This window comes from Pelodiscus sinensis, chromosome 12 (assembly GCF_052426305.1).
Source record: "Pelodiscus sinensis isolate ZL-2025 chromosome 12, ASM5242630v1, whole genome shotgun sequence".
Taxonomy (NCBI): Eukaryota; Metazoa; Chordata; order Testudines; family Trionychidae; genus Pelodiscus; species Pelodiscus sinensis.
In genome coordinates this window covers 24,892,836-24,916,662 of record NC_143063.1, presented here as the reverse complement: position 1 = coordinate 24,916,662, position 23,827 = coordinate 24,892,836, and the positions used below count along the sequence as shown (strand labels likewise).

Here is a 23,827-nt window from a genome sequence, read left to right as displayed (position 1 = left end):
GACTTCCAAATCATCCCCAGTTCTGAATTTCTCCAGACCCATGTGCTCTGATGTCTAGCCCATTTCTGCAACATTCAGAGGAATAGCAAGAGCTGTTTGTTCTTTGAAGATGACAAAAGATATACTTCAACTTAGTTAAAAGCCTGAGAGAGAAAATTAGAAATGGTCACAAGCAAATACAAGTGAAAATATGAACCTAAAGTTTTAAGTTGAATATAGCAAGTTTTGGTTCAAGACTTTGTTCAACATGTCTTTTCTCAGATAATGACTGCCCCTTTCCTTGGTCAGGATCTCCTCCAGAGCCTCAAATTGCTGGCCTTGTTAGTTGAAAGAGAGAACCTAGGATTTTCTGTCCCTTTCTTTAGGAGTCCATTGAATCTTTGAAGTAGAGTCTTCTGAAGATAATATTTAAAGTAAAGTTTACTCAAACTCTGAGGAAGGTGATAGGAAGAGTGGTGCAAAAGAAGCTCCATGCTTTTCCATTCCCTTGTGTTTGCTGAAATACAAATTGTTCTGTTTCCTGCCATCTGCGCCCCAGGCTGGCTTGACAATCCTGTTTACTATTTATATGAAAATTGAGATAAATACATTCCTTTGTTTAGGATAGACTTGTTTATCAACTTTTGCCGAGGCTGAACTGTACTGGTTTCAAACATGTGCAAACAACATCATACAGCTGGAATTCAAACTTTGCTTATAATATTACTACATGTATTTCACCATAATAATATGAAGCCCTGAGTTACTAGTTTCTAAAGAATTCCTCAATCAGGCATATATTGTACAAAGACTTATTCAATACTATAAAGATGTGAATATAAGTGTACTTATATATGTGAATATAAGTGTGCAAATCAGTGTCATTAGTAAGATAACAAAGATCTCCGTATGCATATGTTATTGGACCTCAAGAGTTGAAAGGTCTACCCAGCTTTGATGTGAGGTTACATTGAAGTAGATGTGTAAATCTCTATGCCAAATCTAAAATCCACAAGTTCCTAGTGATACAAATTCACTGCACTAAGGTGATAAAAGGAAATAGCTCAGACTGGGTTTCTACATGTAACTCTTTGAACTCTGAAATATAACACCTATCAAAGCATGGCCATCAGTGCCTTCTCAAAATTTAACATAGAGGTAGCCGTGTTAGTCTGATCTTGGTAAAACAAAAAAAAGCAGTCATGTAGCACTTTAAAGACTAACAAGATAGTTTATTAGGTGATGAGTTTTCGTGGGGCAGACCCACTTCTTTAGATCATATTCTGAAAGTGAAATGGCATGACCATTATATAACAGGGATACAAAGAAGAAGTACACAAATCAGCTATATAGAATAAAAGGTAGGGGCAAGGGGACAAGGAAGGAGGAAATTGATTATTGTAAGAGTCAATTAAGTGGCTAATCTGCAGTTACTATGAATATCAAAAGATGCGGAGGCTGTCTTTGTAATGTGTAAGGTAATTATCAGGGCTTGACAAATAATACAATCTACTCACCCGTGATGAGTAGATTGTAACCCGGAAGAGCTGGGTTTGGGCGATGTGCACATGCGCAGAATGATCTGCGCATGCGCAGATCACCAGACAACGCGGCTGGCGAGCGGGGCTCGCTGCGGTTCGGCGAGCCCTGATAATTATCATACAAATTAAGGCCCATTCCCAATGTGTCAAATTTTAGCATAAATAAAAGTTCTTAAGTCTCCCTCTGTAATCTGGTGTTAAAGTCTCTTTGAAGTAAGATGCACATGGTCTCTAAGGGAATGGCCAGTTTGGTTGAAATATTGGCTAACAGGCTTCTCTGTGTGGAGACGTCTTATGTCTGATTTGTGAGCATTAATTCTCTGGTAAAGTGACTGACCAGTTTGTCCAATATACGTCGCATAAAATAAACATTTTCTACAGGAAAACTGATGCCAGCGTCAGCACAATGAACACCAAATCTTCCCGTTTATCTTTTATCCAAGCAGTTACCTGTACCTTATCCCCAGTCACTGAATGGCTGAATTGTATTAATTTTCCATAAGGAAAACATTAAATGAAATATTGTGTTTCATTTTGGGATAACTGAGTTGTGTTTTTGTTTTTTCAAATCAAATGAAAACATTTAGTTTCCAGTCAGTCAAACATTAATCTGGGTCAACCTGAACTTCTGCACTGCCTCACAAGAGTTTTATTTTGCCCTTATTCTCTTTTACAAGCCCACCTCCTACATTGGACTATAGCTCACTACAGTGCATCATGGAAGTCCCATTACTGAGATGCATTACAGGAGATGTAGTCCATCTGAGGAGACCACTCTGAAGGGGCATGAGGAAGCTGCTTTATATCACCCAGGAGGCATTGCAGTAATTCAGACTCTGAGCAATAATCAAGCTGAGTTTAAATGAAACATGTTGATATTTCTGAATATATTTTCTTCAAAATTTACTGTTCTAAAAAAAACGTATTTCAACTTTTCATTCTGATATGGGGCAAAAACAGTTTTAAAAAATCAGAATTTCCTATAGGATAGAAATTATAATTTTCAACCAGCTCTACAAATTAAAGTTGGAGCAGACACCACTCTTAAATGTGTTGTTCTTATTGAGGCTAGTTTTGCTATTTTTATGAGCTCTTGGTGAGAGTAGGACCCCCAGTGCTTTGCTCCAAATCAGCACGTCACAGATTCACTCCTAAAATCATACTTGTAATTTGTTGTGAATGCCAGTCTTCCTGCTGAACACCACTTCTGCATTTAGCCTTTGAAGTGGTATCATTGGCTCAAGGCAAAACAGAATATAAATAAAGAGCTGCTTATATTATCTGTAACCATCTAACAAATTAGCGTCAATTGTCTAATAGAGATGGATTTAGGGAATATTGTGGGGCAATTGTTTCAGTTTCCCTTCTGACCTTTCCTACAGTCATAATCTACATAGTTATTCATATTAAAGTGTCTTGTAAGAAAGAAAGAGAAATGCTAGAGCCATCTGTTCCTAAGGTGTTTTTTTTTTTTTTTTTTTTTTAAATAGCTGTAGCCAGAACTTCATAAAATTTGATAGGAAACTTCATGAAAAGTAACCGAATGTCATGGTTTTGCTACAATCAGCTAGGTAAAAAGAGAATGCACTGAAGAATCTGAGTATAGCTACAAAGTTATAAGTCTATCATGTCAAAGCAGATTTAATCCACATTTTTAACGCTGTTTTTCCTGAGGCTCAGGACATCATACTTTATTTAATCTTTGGTTTTCTCCCTCATGCCTTCGGCATTTCTTGCACTTGCAAAAGGCTGAGTGAAGAGATGAAGTGATAGCAAAACACTTGCTAATCACTTCAGATCACAGCAATCGGTAATAAACTTGCTGATCTGGGTAAGTCACACCAAAGGGATCATTTTCTTGCTTAAAAAGCCTTGGCTTGTCCTGAACCTGGGGATGTAATTTAAGATAGAGGGGTCAGTGTATCATGTCCCATTATGTTATTTTACTGTCTCACACAGAAGCTCATGTACTACTATCTTTATTTAAAATGACTTTATTAAAAAAAAACTGCAAAAATCACTGTCAATATTAAAATCCTCTGAAATATGGGGTCCTCCTTGAAATCCAGTATCCTTAATGCCTGGACAAAGAGTCCTAAATAATTTCCAGTACTGAATATGGCCTGAGAATTTTCTATGTACCATAACAGGCTCAATACTATGATTATATAGATCTCCATCTCAATATTTACAATACTATTTTGTTTGAGCAATGAAAAAGAAATAGTGTTATGGAACACAAGAGATTTCACCTTGAAAATTAACAAATCCACATGTTCGGTTTATAGTTAACTTATCTAACCTCATTGGGAGCCTCAGGGAAGGCATAGATAAAGAAATGGAATCAGCACCAAAAGGATGTATTTTCACTCTCCTCTAGAGCACACGCTTACAGACAACTTTAGGGCAAAAGAATGTGGAACGAGGTGTACCGGTAGTTCGGATTAGAGAGCCTAATCCGAACTACCTACTCCGTGCCGCGTGTAGCCACAGGCACGGAGTCCGAACTACCGGGGCTTTAAAAATGGCAGCGCCTGGCAAGATGCAAATGAAGCCCAGGATATTTAAATCCCGGGCTTCATTTGCAACTTCGGTTGCCTACATTAACCACCCTAGTTCGAACTAGGGTGGTAGTATAGACATACCCTAAGATTGTTCAAAGGAGACAACCTGGCATCAGACATTTCCTGTCAGAATGTGGTACTTGATCTTGTGCTGCTGTCAGCAGGAGTAGTTACACTGGTTGGCATTACCCCAGCTGAAAATCTGCTCTTTTACATCTGAAGCACCCCGTAACTATCCTACCAAAGTGACTGGTATCCTGTAAAAGACGATGACAAGAAAAAAAAAATCCATAAATAAAGCACCTTCCAACAAGAAAACTGAATGGAAATTATGTGTTATTTACTGAATGGAAAAAGACCGACTGTTTACTATAAATGCCTGTGGGGGGGGGGGGGGGGGTTGTAGTTACTGCATGCTATAAAATGATAGCTTATTTCTATTGTAAATCAAAGGATAAATGCCACTAAATTCTGTGGGAGAATACACATTCCTGACATTATATAATACAAATACCACTAACATCTCACAATAATTTAGTTTCTAATGTCTTGAAATAGCTTCACTTCATCCTTACCCCATACCTACCCCTTACACTTTCCTTCCCTATTATCTGCTCAGTCCAAACTCTCCTTCTCTTTTCTCCCCCCCCCTTTTTTTTGTAATCCATCTTAACTACACTCCCCTCAAACATTCCATTTGCAGCCATAACATTTATCATACTACTTGTATGTCTGTCTTCATTACTTATTTGTCTCCCAGTAATATTTGAGGGTTCTGATTAGGAATATTGCTTCATTATGTTAGGAGTGTATAAACACAGTCCCCACCTCAGTCTCCTTGAAAACAGAAGTAGGAAGGAGACACGGAGAACAGATAATAGGAGGACCATAAAGCACCTGTAGGAAGGCATCATGATATGGTGGATATAGTAGGAGGTGTTATTCTTTGCTTTGCCACTGACCTGCTATTTGACTTTGGTCAAGTTATTTAACCTCGTACCACTGCTACCTGTTGTTCATCTATTTAGACTGTGAACTATTTGGGGCAAGAGCTTTCTCATTTATGTATGCAGTGTCTAGCACAATGGGATCCTAATATCAGTCGCGGTCACTGCATGCTCTTGCAATACAAATAATGGACAATACGATGTTCACACAAATTTTTTCCATAGAAAAAAATATCTAGAAAATGCCTAATGTCAGATTAGAATCAGAAGTTTATTTAGGACATCAGCCCACATACAATAAACTGTCAGTCTCTAGGCAGAAGTGGTTCTTGACCAGAGAGAGAGGAGATAGGATAGAGGGATTACAAACTAGTTGAAAAAAAAGGGTGTACTTGCATGAGGGGAAGATTAGAAGAAAGTGACCACTGTACCTGCATTGTTGTTTTGCACCCTGTCTGTTATAGCTGCCTTGGATTTTACATTCTTTTCTTAAACACCACATGCAATAGCTTTCTCTGCCCCACTGTGATTTTACCAGAAGAGATTTATACAGTTTGAATCTCTGTAGTCTGAGACCCTCGGGACCTGGCTGGTGCTGAACCATGGGAGGTCAATATTAGGGATGTGAATGTGTACCTGGGTACAGGGAGTCATTCAAGCATTAGCTTCTATGATTGGACTCCCAACAAAGATGCTCATTTCAGTGGTGGTATTGCCCCACGCGGACAGGATAAAGATGTTCATTTCATGTAGCTCATAGGATTAAACATTTAATACATATGCCGTTAGCTCATGATTCAGAAGCTTTGCACAGCTACTGATGATTATTAAGGTGATGCGGCTTTAACCTTTAGTCCCAAGGTTATTCAGAAGTTGAACCCATCTGCTTGAGCACAAACTTGCCCTTACAGCCCATGCTCTTCCCCAAGTGCCAGTTTTGCCACTGAGTTTAATGGGACCAGTAGCAAGTTGTGTCTCCCAAAATATCAAAAATAGTTTGAAAAACAAAACAGATTGCTAGACTTCAGATATGTAATAAATGGGGCTTTGTGAAAAGGGAGGAGCTACCCAGAACAGACTAGGGGATTTCTGTTTATCACATGGTTGGGTGAGATATACAAGCCCAGAAGGAAAGAGGTATGTCCCCTTTTCCCTGGCTGGAGGAGGCAAAGAAAAGACCTGCAAGAACTGTAGCAAGTCTGGGATGGCTGACTTATTTTATTCTGTGTTATTTATATGTTTTGTTTCAAATGCAAAGCTGTGTCCTGAGGAAAAGGCCTATAAAAGACATAGGTGTGGATTTACTTTCCTTCTCGGTCCGGTGAAATAAAGTCCAGAGATCTTAAAGGCTGCAAAACATCATCTCAGTCCACTAACTTTAAACCGGAAAACATCTCTGGAGTTGAAAAATAGCCAAACCAATTTGTTTCATTAGGTTTGACAGAAATTATTTGCTTTGGGGGATCAGATGCTGGTCTGGGAAGCTTCAGCCCTTGGCAAATTTTAATAGCCAAGGTTTATTGCAAATCAATGAAGATAAGAGAGTGTAATGGAAAGCTTGACTCAGTTTAACTATAGTAGAACCAATGGCAGGAAAAGAACATTTATGGGACTGAAGGAATAATCTGCTAGCCTAAGAATTCTGAAGACCAAGTAGAGTATTGAGGATAAGTGGGTAATGCCCACAGAAACTCATGATACCATCTACATGTTTTGTTAGTCTAAGGTGCTGCTAAACTATTTGTTGTTTAAGTTTTTCAAGTTACAGACTAACGCGGCTACCCCTCTGAAACTCTTGATTATACTGTTTGTTGTCAGCACATTGCTCTTCATAGTGTGCATTTCTTAATAAGGTCTAGTCAGCTCAGATTCTGCCATGAGCCAACTAGAAGGGGAGATTGTGACTCTTAGTGGGTCTATATCTAGCACAGCATACTCACCTTATGCACTTGTATAACTGTGGAAGGCCGAGGGCAGATCCGTCCATTCCCTGCCCCTTTCTCGGGACATGTTCCCCTCCCACATAGAGGAGCAGTAGCGGACTCAAGGTGGTAATGACAATTTATACCCTCTCCACCAACACAATGAACAGGCTGCAGTCAGACATTCAACGGGTGGCGGTGGGGAAGCTATTTTAAAGCAATTTACATAGGTGTGAGAAGTAGGAGTGTGGGGGTTGCTGCCGAACCACCCAGATTTTACACCCCTCACTAGAGTCTCAGTTGCTAGCCCATCTCTAGGGACCCAGCTACCACCCGGGGTCCCAGCCACCAGTCCTGCTGCCTCTGAGGATCCCTGCTGCTGGCCCTGAAGGCTCTGTTGCTGGACAAGGGTCCCAGCAGCTGTGCTGCAGACATCCATGCATCAGCCCTGCACCCAGGGCTCCCCAGCCACCCTCAGTTGTTCACCTAGCCTGGAGGGGTGAGGGATGCAGACAGGATAAGGTGTGGGGGAAGCACAGCTCAGTACCCCCAACCTGCATCACTGGCAAAATGGACAGATTTTTTCAAAATGTGGTTTTTTTGGTATCAGTTTAGTTTTCCCCAAGAATTTGTTCTTGGGCATCAAAACTACCTGAAACAGAAGTATAATTGGGCACTTACATGGCCAAATACATTTATTGGGGTATGTAAATATCCTTACAGTTAAGCATCATCATTACTTGCCCTGAACAAATTGTCATTTTCATTAGCTCTTCATTCAAAAATAGGAAATCAGGAAAGACTATATCCTCAAGTCTTTACTCGGGCAAAATGATCACTGCTGTCAGCATGAGTATTGCTGGAGTAACAGCTCCCAACTTTGCTCCTCAATTCATGTAAAAAGTCAAAAAAAAGTCAAATTAATTTTAAAAAGTCAAATTTTTAGAATCTGATCCTGAAAGAGCTGCATAGGGATCTACCTGTGCAGTGCTCATTGCAACATCTTTTTTCAGCAAGGGGATTATCTTTTGCAAATTGTTCAGAAACGAGCATCAGTAAATGACAAGAAAAGTGAAGAAAGAGTGCCAGTCCTATTGCAGGTTATTTATCACCAATTCTCTCCAGGTGCACTGTTCAATGTGCAACTTCGATACTTTTCTAATTCCAGTGTGCCACAATGGTGTCTTGCCATTGTTAACAGATGACTGATTGGCTCACAACCTTCTCAATGATATAGCTGCATATTATTTACAGAAGCCCCTTCAGAAACACTATTACAAATGGATCAGGGAGTAATCATTTCCCGGTGATTAATTTAATTTAAATTGGCTCGTTTGCCATTCATGCAGAAAATCCTAATCACGGGGAAGTGTCATTTCCTTCACTCCCCCACCACTATCATCTATCAGAGCTTGAACCATAAATATATGTCCCAATGCCCCTGTTTAATATTATATCAATACTTTCAAACAAGTGATGGAAACCCTATCGCCTGAGACATTATAAACTACACTGGACAAGTTACTGAAAAATAAGTTGTATACATGGGAATAAGCTTGTTCTAGTGGGACGATGAAAAATATAAACACCTGCCTGGATACATTCATTGCTTTTGCTGTTAAAGACCAAACCACGTACTAGTCACTCTTTAAATACAAAAGGTCTTTATAGGTCTTTGGATCAAACCAAAATGAAGAAAGCATTAGTGCTGGGGACCTGTGCAAAAGGTGGCTTAAAGTTCAGATGTGCATGGCTTTAATCCTGCTGCTGCTCTGTACAAGGCCATTCCCTCTTTACTTACATTAGCCTTTTAACAGTCACTGGGACAATCTCTTTTTGTGAAGGGCAAGTGGCATATGAACCTATGTGTCGACTGTTCCCGTGTAGGATCGCTCTGGGGATAATCCTCCCTGGGACAATCAAATTAGATTTACTGGATTATACCAGCATAGCACAGCAGAGTGTTTGCACCATAGCTAATCCTCAGCCTTATGTTTTTCATCATATATACTCCAATAGATATCAAAGCTTGGTTGTCATCTGTATTTTACCTTGGATAGGATGAACATAATACAAATAAGATGTATAGGGCATCAGCCTGCAGCCGCTGCTCTAATCCTGGTCTGGGTGCATGAGTCAGAGTCCTGTAGTCAATAGGGAGGTAAAAATCCCTGTGATGTGATTAGGAATTTTTCAGAGTAAAGTTTGAGCAAATACTGCTGGGTGTGAGGAGTATGACTGACACAGCAACATATGGTAAAGTTAAAATGTGGAGAAATGGAAATAAATGTTATTTCTGCTCTTAGAGACACAGGCATATTTCCATTTTAATAAAAAAAACCCCAACCCCTAAGCTTTCTCTCTGTGACTGAGCAGCGAATGCAGCTCATCCTGTCTACCTGGCTGATCTAAGTTTTGAGCACTCAGTGGGAAAGTATAACTGTTTGCCTGTAGATATTTTACACCAACTAGAAAAATGGAAAACCACTGCCAAAATCTTCATTTACTACCAAATCCCTTTAATTAAGCCCCTGAAAGAACATGGTTCAGATTTTATTTTCACTGTTGAGTACTCACTCAAAAACCTCTCTTCTGTCTTCATATTTCTAGGATGTTTTTTAGTCTTCCTGTGCATTCCTTTTGTTCAAGTACAAACTTACATGATATGCATGTATCAAAGAACTGCTGCAGGTACCTCTGAGTTCTTTATAAAGGACTCAATCCTTCAAAGTCAATAGGAATGTTATTACTCATTTCAGTGACATTGGAAGCAAGACCAACGTGTTCCTCTAACTCCTTCAAAACTTTTAGTTTAAATATTGGTGACTGATGTTCTGGACCTCAAAATAGTACCCTATAGTCCCCCATATTAATTATTTTATATGGCTGTGATATTTCAACAAAGCATGCCAGGCAAGATATCATATGAAAAGGTCATGATCTGCTGAAACTTTATTCTATCAAAATATATATATTGTAAATGTTACGTTGTGAGTTTGGGAGATGCCCACAGCTACTCTTCCGTGACACCACCATTAAGTGACAGTCGCAAGCTGTAGTGGTCAATTGCGGAAGAACTTTGTACGTGATAGTTTACGGGTGGTGAGGCCTGCATTCCTTCCCCCCTTTCCCTATACCTGATGAGCCAGAAGCAAGTCTTTGGAAACATACGCCACTTAAAGATAAGTATTGTTGCCAGTATAGCAAGAACAAGTATTAAGATAAGGGTAAAGGGCAAGAACGCATAAACAATTCTGTTTACCCTAATGTACTGATCGTGTAAACAGGGCCAAAGGACAGGAAGATCCAGATCACAACCAGATAGATAATTAACAGCTAAGTTCTACATCAGCACTAATGAGTAAGCCCTGGAAATTTCCAAACAAGGCAGGAAAACTGTATTTAAGGCTGCCTCAGAGCCTAGCAAATCAGACTTCACCGATGGACCTTGGGTACTGGCTCCTCGGAAGCTGAGACAACCTCCCACTTCGTCCGCAGCCTACCCAGGGTCCCAGGCTTGCAGGAAGGGACATAAGATATGCCACTTCTTTGTTATGTTGTTTTTCCATTTACGGGGCACAGCTGTTAGCTGTCAGGAAATAAACTACTTGGCTACGTCTACATTGGCATCCCTTTCCGGAAAAGGGATGCTTATGAGACGAGTCAGAATTGCAAATCTGCAGGGGATTTAAATATCCCCCGCGGCATTTGCATTTACATGGCTGCCGCTTTTTCCCGGCTTGGGGATAAGCCGGAGAAAAGCGCCAGTCTAGACCTGATTCTCCGGAAAATAAGCCCTTTTCCGAAGGATTTCTTATTCCTACTTGAAAGTAGGAATAAGAAATCCTCCGGAAAAGGGCTTATTTTCCGGAGAATTGTGTCGAGACTGGTGCTTTTCTCCGGCTTATCCCCAAGCCGGAAAAAAGCGGCAGCCATGTAAATGCAAATGCCGCGGGGGATATTTAAATCCCCGTGGATTTGCAATTCCGAAGTGTCTAATCTGCATCCCTTTCCGGAAAAGGGGTGCAGTGTAGACACAGCCCTTGTGTTTGACAGATACCTGTGTGGCGTATTTTGTACTTTGGGAACCCCGTGTCGGACCTTAGACTTACTCTGGCCTGCTACACAAGCCATTCACCAGACAACCACATAGCAGGAAATATACTGAACTGAAGAGCATAAAATAAGGGACAGTGGCATCACGCGACCACCCTTCTCCTCCCCCCACCTACTCTGAAAGTAACAAGAATGCTGGGAAGACAAATTTTATATGGAGATGACTGATCCCAGGCTGAGAAGGAAATTAAGCCCGTGTATTAAGATCTGAAACCAGAGGTGACCGGTGCTTGCAAAGGGTTGGGGTGTAAGGAGGGCAACCTAGAAGGAGCAGGGAGAGGCATAGGTGGAGGCACTTAAAAAATTTAAAAATGTAGCAATTACAAATTTTTGCCAGGGGAGGAGGGGTTCTACCACAAAGGAACCTACCTGTAATGTCCAGTCAGATGAGAAAAGCTGCTTGATTCAAATTTTATTTAGTCTCAAAGTTTAAGATTTAGAATATATATATACTTAGGTGAATATTTCTGACCACTTAGAAGTCTATAATTAAAAACACTTATTTTAGCATTTTAACCATTCCAATTAGTTAGTCCAAAGTTTGGGGAACCTGCTCAAATTATAATGGTTGGCGCATGACCATTATCCGTTGAGATAGTGGTGAACTAATTAACTTGTATTGTTAAAGAGAAGATCTTCAGCAGTGTAAAATAGTAAATTTCTGGGGTTCAAAGGCTAGAGGGATTTGCTCATGTTTCTTTAAGTATAGCTCATGAGTGGCTTAACGAGCATTCATGTAACTTAGCTGGGTGTATCCCTGTATCTTAATGACCGAGTGACCTCAGAACCTGGAGAGGTTTGCTGCTTGTCACTAGCAAAGCATCATGGAGACAGTACAGATTGGAGATTTAAGGGGACAAAGCAATCCCACAGTATCTTGAGAATATTGTCACAGTGGCCAGGAACTGAAAAAATGCCTAATATATTAAGCCAGTATTGTATATGGTATGTTTCCAGCTAGAGTGGATTTAAAAAAAAAAATCAATGAGTTAAAAAAAATAGTTTTTTCCTCAAAAAGCACTTTATAAAAAAATCTTATCTAAATATAGTTTTAGTTAAGATACATTATAGCACAAAGACATCTTGTCAAGGAACAGGGATTATAAATTGTAATTATTTTCTATAGTATGAGACAATATATCCATGTAATGTTAAGAAAACTTTTGTAAATGAGTTCCAATTGTTCATGAATTAGGGATGTCAGAACAGATGGGGTGTCAGAAGCTTTTGTATAGATTGCTTAGGTTAATCTTTCTATATACCCAATGTGACTCAGGCTACGTCTACACTGAAGGAATTTGTTAGCAGAGACAATGCACATAAAGCATTGCTCATAAATGCTCATTAGCATTTCTTGCACTCTCATTTGCATAGTCACTTCTGATCCTTTTTGCGGAAGAGGTTTTTGCACCAAAAAAGCAGTGTAGACGGGGCCATTTTGTGCAAAAACCCCTTTTATGCAAGATCCTTTATACCTCAAAAAAGGAGGTATAAAAAATAAATAGCTGAAGTAGGCAGATCTTCCATTTCACAATTTCACCTTTCAAGTAGTACTGAGTGTCAGTGGATGCAATGAGTAATACTAAATGAACAGGAGGGTAATAATGATTAAATAAGTGCATTGACTTATTTTGTTCAGGAAAATCCATCCTCAACATACAGGATTCTGAAGGCTATCCACCTTCAAGATCACCATCATTTTCTTTAGTTTTACAGTAATCTGCGAATGATAAGAGTTCAGTCACATCATGTAGGTCATGTAGCCACAGTAGCAAAAAGGAAAAAAAATCTCCATCATCCAGAAACAACCATAGACAAGTCTGTGATAAGAACCAGCAGATTACTGAAAGAGGTACTTGATGAAAAAAATTCCTAGTTTGTTTATGAAACAAACTCTCCTTTCCATATGATTGAGATCCCATATATCATTAACACGGTTCAGTCATTAATAAAAGAATATAGTCCACCCAACAGAGCAGATGCCACAGGCAAATTGCTGGATAAAGTGCATGACAAAGAAATTGAGCAGTGTGCAAAAAGTCTAGCAGGTAATATTGTTAGCTTGAGGGAGGTGCAAAGGAGGCAGTTATTCCAGGGCCACGTGATTCAAAGGGCCAGCCCCTTTTCACCTGCCTTGCTCCCTGCTGCTTAGCATGGCTGCCTGCAGGAGAACCCTGGGAGCCCAGCTGGAAGTGCACTGCTGCCTCCTGCGGAGAAAGTCCCTGCCTGCCAGCTCCTTCTTACCAGAGCTCATTGGCTTACTTTCACCTCTGCTTGCAGGATTAGTACCTGATTAGATATAAACTCAGAATCAATCCTATTACTGATCTATAAAGGTGTCCTGATGACCATGAAATACAAAGGGAGTACTGGAAATTCAGCTAGTGTGAATTGGCACAGACTCACTGAAGCTAGTAGAGCCGTTTCAATATCCACAAGATAAGGTTCTGAACCACAGAGTACGCAGTTGCAGTTCTTGCTGAGGCATCACCCCATCTCAGTTACAAGCTAGGTATTTCCACCCATCTGTTCTGTGCAAGAGAGGAGCTCTTATTTATAGGTCTATGCATTACACTTAGCTCCCTAAGCACTGCTCTGAAATTATACATGCAGACTGAGTCTCTGTTGCTAACCACAATTAAGCGCCTACCTTTTGTCACTACCATCTGAATTACTTTCTGGTACTTCAGATCATCTCTAAAATACAATATCCATTTTCCTGAAGTCACTGAGCTATCTTGTTTATTGCACACAGTAATCTATTGAGAGTGTATCTGCATAAGAATGCACTGTTCATTTCTTAGATTTGCTGTTCTCGGATCAGGTACACAATCACAGAAAGGAGACAGTGCAACAATAAATTCTCCTGCTAGGTTTGGTTTTGTTATACAGAAGTGAATGAGTTTTAAAGATCACTTATTTATGAGTTGGATTTAGTCCATAATATAAATCTACAACTAGGAGTGAGTGTTACAGATATATTTAAGAGCTCACAGTGTGGATTATGCACCTCGTAATTCAGTGATTTTCAAATTTGCTGCTTTACTGCACACTTTTAAAATTGAGTCTCTCACTAAGTCCTATGTCAACAGTACCCCACCCTCCTTATCTGGTGCCTTTGGATTCTGCTTCCATTGCTTTAGTTCAGTGGTTCTCAACCAGGGGTACACATGCCTTGGGGCTTGGGTACACAGAGGTTTTCCAGGGGACAACACATCAACTCATCTAGATAGTTGCCGACTTTTATAGCAGGCTACATAAAAGCACTAGCAAAGTCAGTACAAAGTAAAATTTAATACAATGACTTGTTTATACTGCTCTATGTACTAAAACTGAAATGTAAGTACAATATTTATATTCCAGCTGATTTGTTTTATAATTATATAGTAAAATGAGAAAGTAAGCAATTTTTCATCAATCGGATGCTGTGACACTTATTTATGTCCAATTTTGTAAGCAAGAAATTTTAAGTCAGGTAAAACTTGGGGGTAAGACAAATCTGTCTCATAAAGGAGTATCGTAGTCTGGAAAGGCTGAGTGCCACTGTCTGAGCTAACACATCTCACTGCCTTGGGATACATGCATGTGAGAATTTTGATGTAATGATGCAATTTAAAATTATTTTTCTTAAAAGATAAATACAGTTTTTGTAAATGATAAAGCTTATTGCCAGAAGACAAAGGGAATAAATAGAGGAATATAGCAATGCAACAGTATCACGTTAGCCACTTTCAGACCTGTGCCTTTATCAAAAACACACACACCCCACCCTCACACACACGTAATCACAACTTACAGCTGTTTTGAAGGACCAGGAAATCCCCAGGGGTCTTAGTGTCAATAACTACATTCACACATGTTTTAAAGCTGTGTCTATCTCCATGCAGTGGGTAAGGAAGAATGGCATAGAGGCTGATCTGGAAGCCTACTTTTGCTGTCTCTGACTCAAAGAATATGTTCAACACAACACTGAACAGCACACTGCCACAAGCACACTGCCACACAGATACCCTCCCACCAACAGCACAAGAAGAAGAACTCCACATGGACTCCTCCTGAGGGTCAAAATGACAGAATGCTTCTGCCGTCGCGCACAGGCAGAAATTGTGGAAAAACAGCATCGTTTCCCTCATAACCTCAGCTGTGCAGAACGCAATGCCATCCACAGCCTCAGAAATAATTTTGACATTATAATCAAAGAGGCTGATACAGGAGGTGCTGTTGTCATCATGAACAGGTCTGACTACCAAAAAGAGGCTGCCAGACAACTCTCCAATACCAAATTCTTCAGGCCACTTTCCTCAGACGCCACTGCGGAATACACTAAGAAACTGCACCATCTGCTCAGGACACTCCGTACACAAGCACAGGAACAAATCAATGCACCCTCAGAGCCCCGACCAGGGTTATTCTATCTACTACCCAAGATCCACAAAGCTGGAAATCCTGGACGTCCCATTATCTTGGGCATTGGCACTCTCACTGAAGGACTGTCTGGATATGTTGACTCTCTACACAGACCCTACGCCACCAGCACTCTCAGCTATCTCCGTGACACCACTGATTTCCTGAGAAAACTACAGTGCTTTGGTGATCTTCCAGAAAACACCATCCTAACCAGCATGGATATAGAGCCTCTCTACACAAACATCCCACACATAGATGGAATACAAGCTGTCAGGAACAGTGTCCCTGATGATGCCACAGCATAACTGGTGGCTGAGCTCTGTGACTTTATCCTCACGCACAATTATTTCATATTTGGTGACAATATATACCTCCAGACCAGTGGCACCGCTATGGGCACCCACATGGCCCCACAATATGCCAACATTTTTATGGCTGATCTAAAACACTTCTTCAGCTCTTGTCTACTCACACCCCTTCTCTACCTATGCTATATTGATGACATCATAATCTGGACCCATGGGAAAGAAACTCTGGAATAGTTCCACCACAATTTCAACAGCTTCCACCCCACCATCAACCTCAGCCTGAACCAGTGTACACGGGAGGTACACTTCCGGGACACCACGGTGCAAATAATTGATGGTCACATAAACACCACCCTATACCGAAAACCTACCGACCGCTATGCCTACCTTCATGCCTCCAGCTTCCTGGACACACCACATGATCCATTGTCTACAGCCAAGCACTGAGGTACAACCGCATTTGCTCCAACCCCTCATACAGAGACCAACACCTACAAGATCATCACCGAGCATTCTTGAAACTACGATACCTACAAAAGGAAGTAAGGAAACAGATTAACAGAGCCAGACATGTACCCAGAAACCTCCTGCTGTGCGACAAGCCCAAGAAAGGAACCAACAGAACACCACTGGCCATCACCTACAGTCCTCAGCTAAAACCTCCCCAATGCATCATGAGTGATCTACAACCCGTCCTGGACAATGATTCCTCACTTTCACAGGCCTTGGGAGGCAGGCCAGTCCTCGCTCACAGACTCAGGAACCAATCAATCCATGCAACAAACCTCAGTGCCAACTCTGCCCACATATCTATACCAGCAACACCATCATAGGACCTAACCAGATCAGCCACACCATCACTGGTTCATTCACCTGCACAACTACCAATATAATACACACCATCATGTGCCAACAATGCTCCCCTGCTATATACATCGGTCAAACTGGACAGTCCCTACATAAAAGAATAAATGGACACAAATCAGATATTAGGAATGGCAATATATAAAAACCTGTAGGAGAACATTTCAGCCTCCCTGGACATATAATAGCAGACCTAAAGGTAGCCATCCTTCAGCAAAAAAACTTCAAGACCAGACTTCAAAGAGAAATGGCTGAAGTTCATCTGCAAGTATGACACCATCAGCTCAGGATTAAACAAAGACTGTGAATGGCTAGCTAACTACAAAAGCAGCTTCTCCTCTCTTGGTATTCATACCTCCAGATCAGCTGCTAGAAGTGGGCCTCATCCTCCCTGATTGAATTAACCTCGTCATCTCTAGCCTTATTCTGGCCTGCATATTAATACCTGGATATTTCAACTACATGCACCTGACGAAGTGGGTCTTTGCCCACGCAAGCTTATGCCCCAATACATCTGTTAGTCTATAAGGTGCTACAGGACTCCTTGTTGCTTTCATAGAGGCTGATATTTGTTGAGACACCATTGTGTGTGGAAGCTCAACTCACACGCTCTTTGCCCTTCCCATTTCCTATCAGAACATGGTAGGATACATTGTCATGGTGATTTCTAAAACACACTGCAGTGTTTCAATAGACCTTCTAGTTAGCTAGCCAACAGGAGCACAGTGTGGCTCCAGGGCTGAGACTATGTTGGCCCTTAAAGTGAACATACTGCCTAGTTCATTTTATGTTCCTGCTTACTTCCCTGACCTGTTCTCTCCCTTGTTGTCTGGGTGGGCCCCTCTATATTTCCCTGATTTAGGTGCACGTAGGCTAGTCACAACATTTATCCAAAATAGTTATTCAAAATGAAATTACCTCAAACACTTGATAGCAAAAGAAATACTTTTTTGGGGTATGGGGACTGGTTTCCCATTCCCCTCCTAGCCCTCAGAAGATGCCTCTGGGTTACCCAATCCCCTTGGGCTTGAAGGTCCACTGGAAATTTCTCTCTTATTACTCCTCACAGTGAGACAAGGCAGTTTTCTCCTCTCCCATGGTTTGTGTCTTGGTTGCCTAGCATGGTGGGGAGCCTTTCCATATCCTACACTACACTTAAAGAAACAGTCACCTCTTCTCTTTCATTCTCCCCATTTCCTCTCCCTCCACATCTGCCCAGCTACCCTCCGAAGGTCTTGGTTTGGTTGAGACTACTTGGATTGAGACTACTTGGAATGAAATAGCCTGGATTCTCTCCCAATCCCAATTACTCTTTTCTTTAAAAAGAGAAATGCTGATATAACTACTGATTTAGGATGGGACTTTTGGATGCATTCTGCATTGTCTACGTGTTCCTATTGAAGACAAATGGTAGAATGCTCATGGACATACTGAGAGCAGACTTATGTCAACACGAAGCCCTAAGAACATCCCTCCTTTCCAGATCTATAGGGTCTGTCATTATCCTCTCTACCCATTCCCATCCCTAGCACAGCAGATTTCCTATACACTGAGTCTGACAAGTTTTGAGATTTTCCTCAGACAGTGGATACAATGCAGCTCTCATCCTTGTTACCCTTTCTCCATCTGCATTCAACACCACAAGGATAAAACAGTATACTTTTCTCTATTAACTTCCAAGGGAACAGTTTGACCAGTATTCATGTGCTATGAAAAGTCTATTTCAAGGGATCTCACATAAAATGCCTGTCTAGAAGCTAAAGTTATATAAATAAATAAAATAAAATTACCTTTGAGAGATGCTGCAAAGTGTTTATATTTTTGAAAATACAAAGGTTCCCATGATATCTTTTATTGATTTAGAATGTTTCATGGTTTATTCAAACAGGCTATATAGCCTACCGTCTAGAATCTACCACAGATTCACTGATACCAGAGAAAATCAGTTTACTGACTTTCTGAAACACAGGTTGGAGCTCTATCTTCTCGCTAACACTTCACAGCCCTCTGGATCTAACTATAATAATAATAAAAAAGTGTACCAAGAAGAGGGCTTCATTGTTAAGTTCCTTCATTTTGATTGTAGGATTCTTTCTAAAAATATCACTCAACAAATCTATACTGGCTCTGCATCAAATGTATTTTAGGCATTATGTCTTCCTATGCTAAAAGAAAATGTGTATACACATCAAAAAGTCTGCCAAGAAAATAAAAATCAGAGTCCAAAAAAAAAATTGAAAAAGGATTAGGAATGCAAAGTATTACAGCTTTTAGATTTTACCATAAATTGATTCCAGGAGATAACTGAAAGGTGAGATAATCATGACATTATAGTAACTAATTTTATTTTCTAGAGCTCTTTCCATCTTTTTTGTCCCACACCAAATAGATTAAATGAAAACCTTTTACATGAAATAAGAGATTAAGTCTTAGCTAAATATTACTAAATCTTATTAAAATGTTTATGAGCTGACAGATATAGTCCATGTTCTATTCATGACTTTAGGTAACCACAAAAAAAGAACAAGGCTATATTCAGGAACTGATGAGATCCAGTCATCATTCAATCTAATTACTGGAAATACCGCTTTCAGAATCACTGTATGCACTAGCATAGATGCAAATGTGTCAGCTAGCTATATTTTCAAAGTGATAAGATATTGCTTCCAACTTTTATGCAACCCTCGAGTCTAACAAAATTGTCCAGAAAATATCATGAGTATAAGTTTTCTTGCAATATTTCCACTAGGTCCCAGTGCATTTGGAAATGACAGACAGTATCATGTATGCCATGTTATCGTAGCCATGTTGATCCCAGATATTAGAGATAAAGTGAGTGAAGTAATCTCTTTTAAAATGGGCCAGCTTCTGTTGGCGACCAAGAGAAGCTTTTGAGTTTATACAGAGCTTGTCTTCAGATCTGGGAAAGGAACTCAAAGTGTCACTGCTAAATACAAGATATTGATCAGACTGAAATCTGTATTAACTACTTATGCTAAAAACAAGGTAATATTCAAGATGAAGACACCTATTAATACCCATCTAGTTAAGTTCCTGTGGACAGGAAAGAAATTGGAGAGGGGGAAAGCAGCAAGAGAGGATTGTTAGTAGGTTACTGACTGTTGTAAGAAGCCATAAAGCCAGTGTATCTATGCATCAGAGGGGTAGCCATGTTAGTCTGAATCTGCAAAAGCGACGAGGAGTCCTGTGGCACCTTATAGACTAACTGAAGTGTAGGAGCATAAGCTTTCGTGGGCAAAGACCCATTTCGTCAGATGCATGCATCTGACGAAGTGGGTTTTTGCCCACGAAAGCTTATGCTCCTACACTTCAGTTAGTCTATAAGGTGCCACAGGACTCCTCGTCGCTTTTGTATCTATGCAGTCCATGATTTTTAGTGTCTAGCAAAGTTATGAATGTAAGTGCGAGGCTCATCTTTTGAAAGTGCTGTGCAAGTTTCCTTTGACAATGAAACCTGGTAGATCAGATAGAGTGATCACTCTGAGACAAGCATTTGCCCAAACATGATATTGTGTTTTTGTCTTTTGTCATGTTCCCTCAACGTTCATTTAAGAGCATAGCAATTGTCTGGTTTCACCCACATCGCTATAATAGGAGCTTTTAGTGCACTAGATGAGGTACACCACATGTCGTAGAAGGCATAGGTAAAGACAGATGACCTGTTCCAGCTAATAGTGGTGGTGGGGAACAGAATAAATGCAGCTGCTTTCAGCATTGATACGGAGCCAAGCAACCAATCTTGGGTTTGGGAGGGATGTGACCTCACATGTCTGCCCTCTCTCTCCCATGCATCACCTCTGTGTGGCAACACTGTATTTACGGCTTGTTGCAACAACTTGTATTCTATTAACACCCCTCCCCCGTCAGATGCTTCCTCCACACACACACTTACTTTCCTACTTATGACTGGAGCAGTATTAACAGGCCATTTCAGCTTGAATAGATATCCTCCAACAGAGCGCTTTCCACATTGGCGCTTAGGTTGATGGAACTCAATGTCGTAAACGGGGATGGTTTATACATGACTCTGAGCGATGTAAATTATGCCACAGTATGTGGTAGTGCACATATAGCCAGAGTTTCCCAGACCTGAAGATGAGCTCTGAGTAAACTAAAAAACTTGTCTCTCTCAGCAATGGAAGCTGGTCCACTGAAAGATATTGCCTCACCAACCTTGTCTCAAAAACTAGCATAACATTCTTTGGGATGTTTCAGAGAGGCTTGACAATACTTAGAAAAATGCACAGAGATTAAGAAGAGGCCTGTGTGTATGTTCACCTGTGAAATTTTCCAGTAAGGTCTTATATGACCAAAGTAATTCCATAATTTTGTGTACTGTACTACAGCGCACAATAAGAGAAAAATAACATTGTTGATGGATCTTACACTACAGGGATCCGATGTGCCAATATACAAGTCAGACTTTATGCAGTTCCACAAAAGCATTTGCATTTGTAATTCATCCTCCCTCATAACGGGATTGGCTCTGGGAAACACTTTGGTCTTAAGAACTTGGTTTTAAGAAGAGATTTACAAGTACATAATCCACAAAAGGAAGATACCTGTGAATAGGAGAAATTAGCTGAATCATCTAAAAAGGAGGTAATGTTGCTGGGCTGGACAGCTACTACTAAGAACAGTCCAAAAGATGGTGTGATTTCTCATGAAGCAGGGGTTTCAGATTGACACTTTAGTCATTTACTCCAAAACCCCACTACCACACACATACAGACACGACATTTCATATGCACAGGACATTTAATATACTTTGTAGTACCTACACATATATATGAGCTCCTATGGTACTCAATGCCTACTTGTGGTTTTCATACTTTTCAGGCTAATTGAGAGAACTATAAAATCAGGTACTTAAACTGAACAGAGACTGACAAACTTACTTTGTTATAGACTACATTTGTCCTGTTACATATTATTGTTACTTTGACTTAAAAGGACAAAGAAAGGTTCCAATGTGCTACTTGTCATTTAGTTAAATGACCATACAGCGAAACCAAAACAAGCAACAATGACCAGAAAATTTCAGCAAAAATTCCACCTCAATATTTCACCCCCTTAAGCCACTGTCCTATTTCCACTCTATCTACTTCATATGTTTGGACAAAAAAGGATTGGTCTTACGGCTTTCCCCATCATCTGGGAGGAATGGCAGAAGCTCATTGCATAGTTGGAGAGCTCTATGTTAAACTGAGAGAAACATCAATATTAAAAGTACAACTTGAATGATAAATAGGATGCAAATTATTCCACTTGAGTCATTTGTGGCTAGGAGTTCAAGTCTAGAAAGTCTCTAGATGTTTCATTCACACAAACACAAAAGCAGACCATATTACCTTGGTGACAGTTCTTATATGTAAAGTATTGCTGCAACCAAGTGAGGTGGGAAAATAGATTTCGCATGAAGGCTTTGTATCTATTATCTTTTGTGCTGCAGGGGAAATAAACAAGAGGAACAGATCACTTAATAAGATGAAATGTCAAGAATACAAAGGCATCAATAGAAATTAGAGCATCTGAAGAAGGGAGAAGTAATATACCTACTGGTATGACAAGCAAAGGATATGTTACTGAGGATAAAGCGAATAGCATTTTTCTCATTGATTTCCTTCTCCTTACATCGTTAAGGTATGTGAAATGTTAAACATGACGGCTACGTCTACACTGGCCCCTTTTCCGTAAGGGGCATGTAAATTTCACCTATCGTCGTAGGGAAATCCGCGGGGGATTTAAATATCCCCCGCGGCATTTAAATAAAAATGGCCGCCGCTTTTTTCCGGCTTTTAAAAAAGCCGGAAAAGAGCGTCTAGACTGGCCCCGATCCTCCGGAAAAAGCGCCCTTTTCCGGAGGGTCTTATTCTTACTTCAAAGTAAGAATAAGACCCTCCAGAAAAGGGCGCTTTTTCCGGAGGATCGGGGCCAGTCTAGACGCTCTTTTCCGGCTTTTTTAAAAGCCGGAAAAAAGCGGCGGCCATTTTTATTTAAATGCCGCGGGGGATATTTAAATCCCCCGCGGATTTCCCTACGACGATAGGTGAAATTTACATGCCCCTTACGGAAAAGGGGCCAGTGTAGACGTAGCCGACCAGTAATAAGGTTAAAAATGTTTAGTATAATGAAGTTTCAGTGTTGTTTTCTCTTTTAAAACTGTTTGTGACTGTTCACACTTGAGAACTTCTATTTTCGACTCTCCAGAGTTAAAAAGTAAGATAGACGTAGTTTGGATCATTGGAGGCAGTTCCGTTTATAAGGCAGCAATGGCGAAACCAGTTCACCAGCGATTGTTTGTGACAAGAATTTTGCATGAGTTTGAAAGTGATACATTTTTTCCAGAAATTGATTTAGAGAAATACAAACGTCTCCCAGAATACCCAGGAGTCCCTGCTGATATCCAGGAAGAGAATGGCATCCAGTACAAATACGAAGTGTATGAATAAAAACCATCAAAAACAAAAAAAACCTTTCCCTAACAAAGCATCCAGATTTAGGTCTTATGTTGTAGTACTTCATTTTCTAAATGTTTTATTTTATTTATGTGCTCATAATTTCTAGAATCAAATCAGTGCTATTCCATTTCATAGCTCCTACATGCATTGATCTTATCCATAAAGGAGACTCCATTGGAAGCATCTTTCCTCCCAAAGTTACTAAAAGTGAAAGAAATCTGTGCTTTTATTCAAGTAGCAGATGTCCTGATTTATGGCAAATGGAATGTCTTTTCCGGGTGCTAAGTTTGTGGTCTGGTTCATCATCATCATTTCCTCTTTGACTTTAAAGGAAGCTATAGCGTTAGCAATGAAGCTATATTGTAACAAGGAAGAATATGGCACTGAACTCTAATTCAGGAGATCCATGTTCAGTTCCTGGCTATGCACCAGGTTTCTTGTGTGATCGTGATCAAATCACTCAGGCTTGTTCGTCAGCAGTTGCAAATAATGGCAGCTCTCTGCAGCCGAGAGAAGTGAGGGTTAAATGTCCTCTGGGCATCCTTAAAAAAAAAAATCTGCCAATTCAGTCAGCCTTTGTTCCCTCTCACTTAAGCGAAGGTTGACTTGAAATGATGCTAAAACTTCAAAATTGGTAAGACTGGAAATAATGAAGTAAATTTCAGACTTTTTTTTTTTAAAGGAAAACCTAAATATA

At 40.2% G+C, this 23,827-nt stretch overlaps 1 pseudogene; it reads left to right on the top strand.

Annotated features, from left to right (window-relative positions):
- The first annotated feature begins 12,975 nt into the window (after positions 1–12,975).
- LOC149523728 (dihydrofolate reductase pseudogene) lies at positions 12,976–23,121 on the top strand (annotated as a pseudogene).
- The last annotated feature ends 706 nt before the right edge of the window (positions 23,122–23,827 follow it).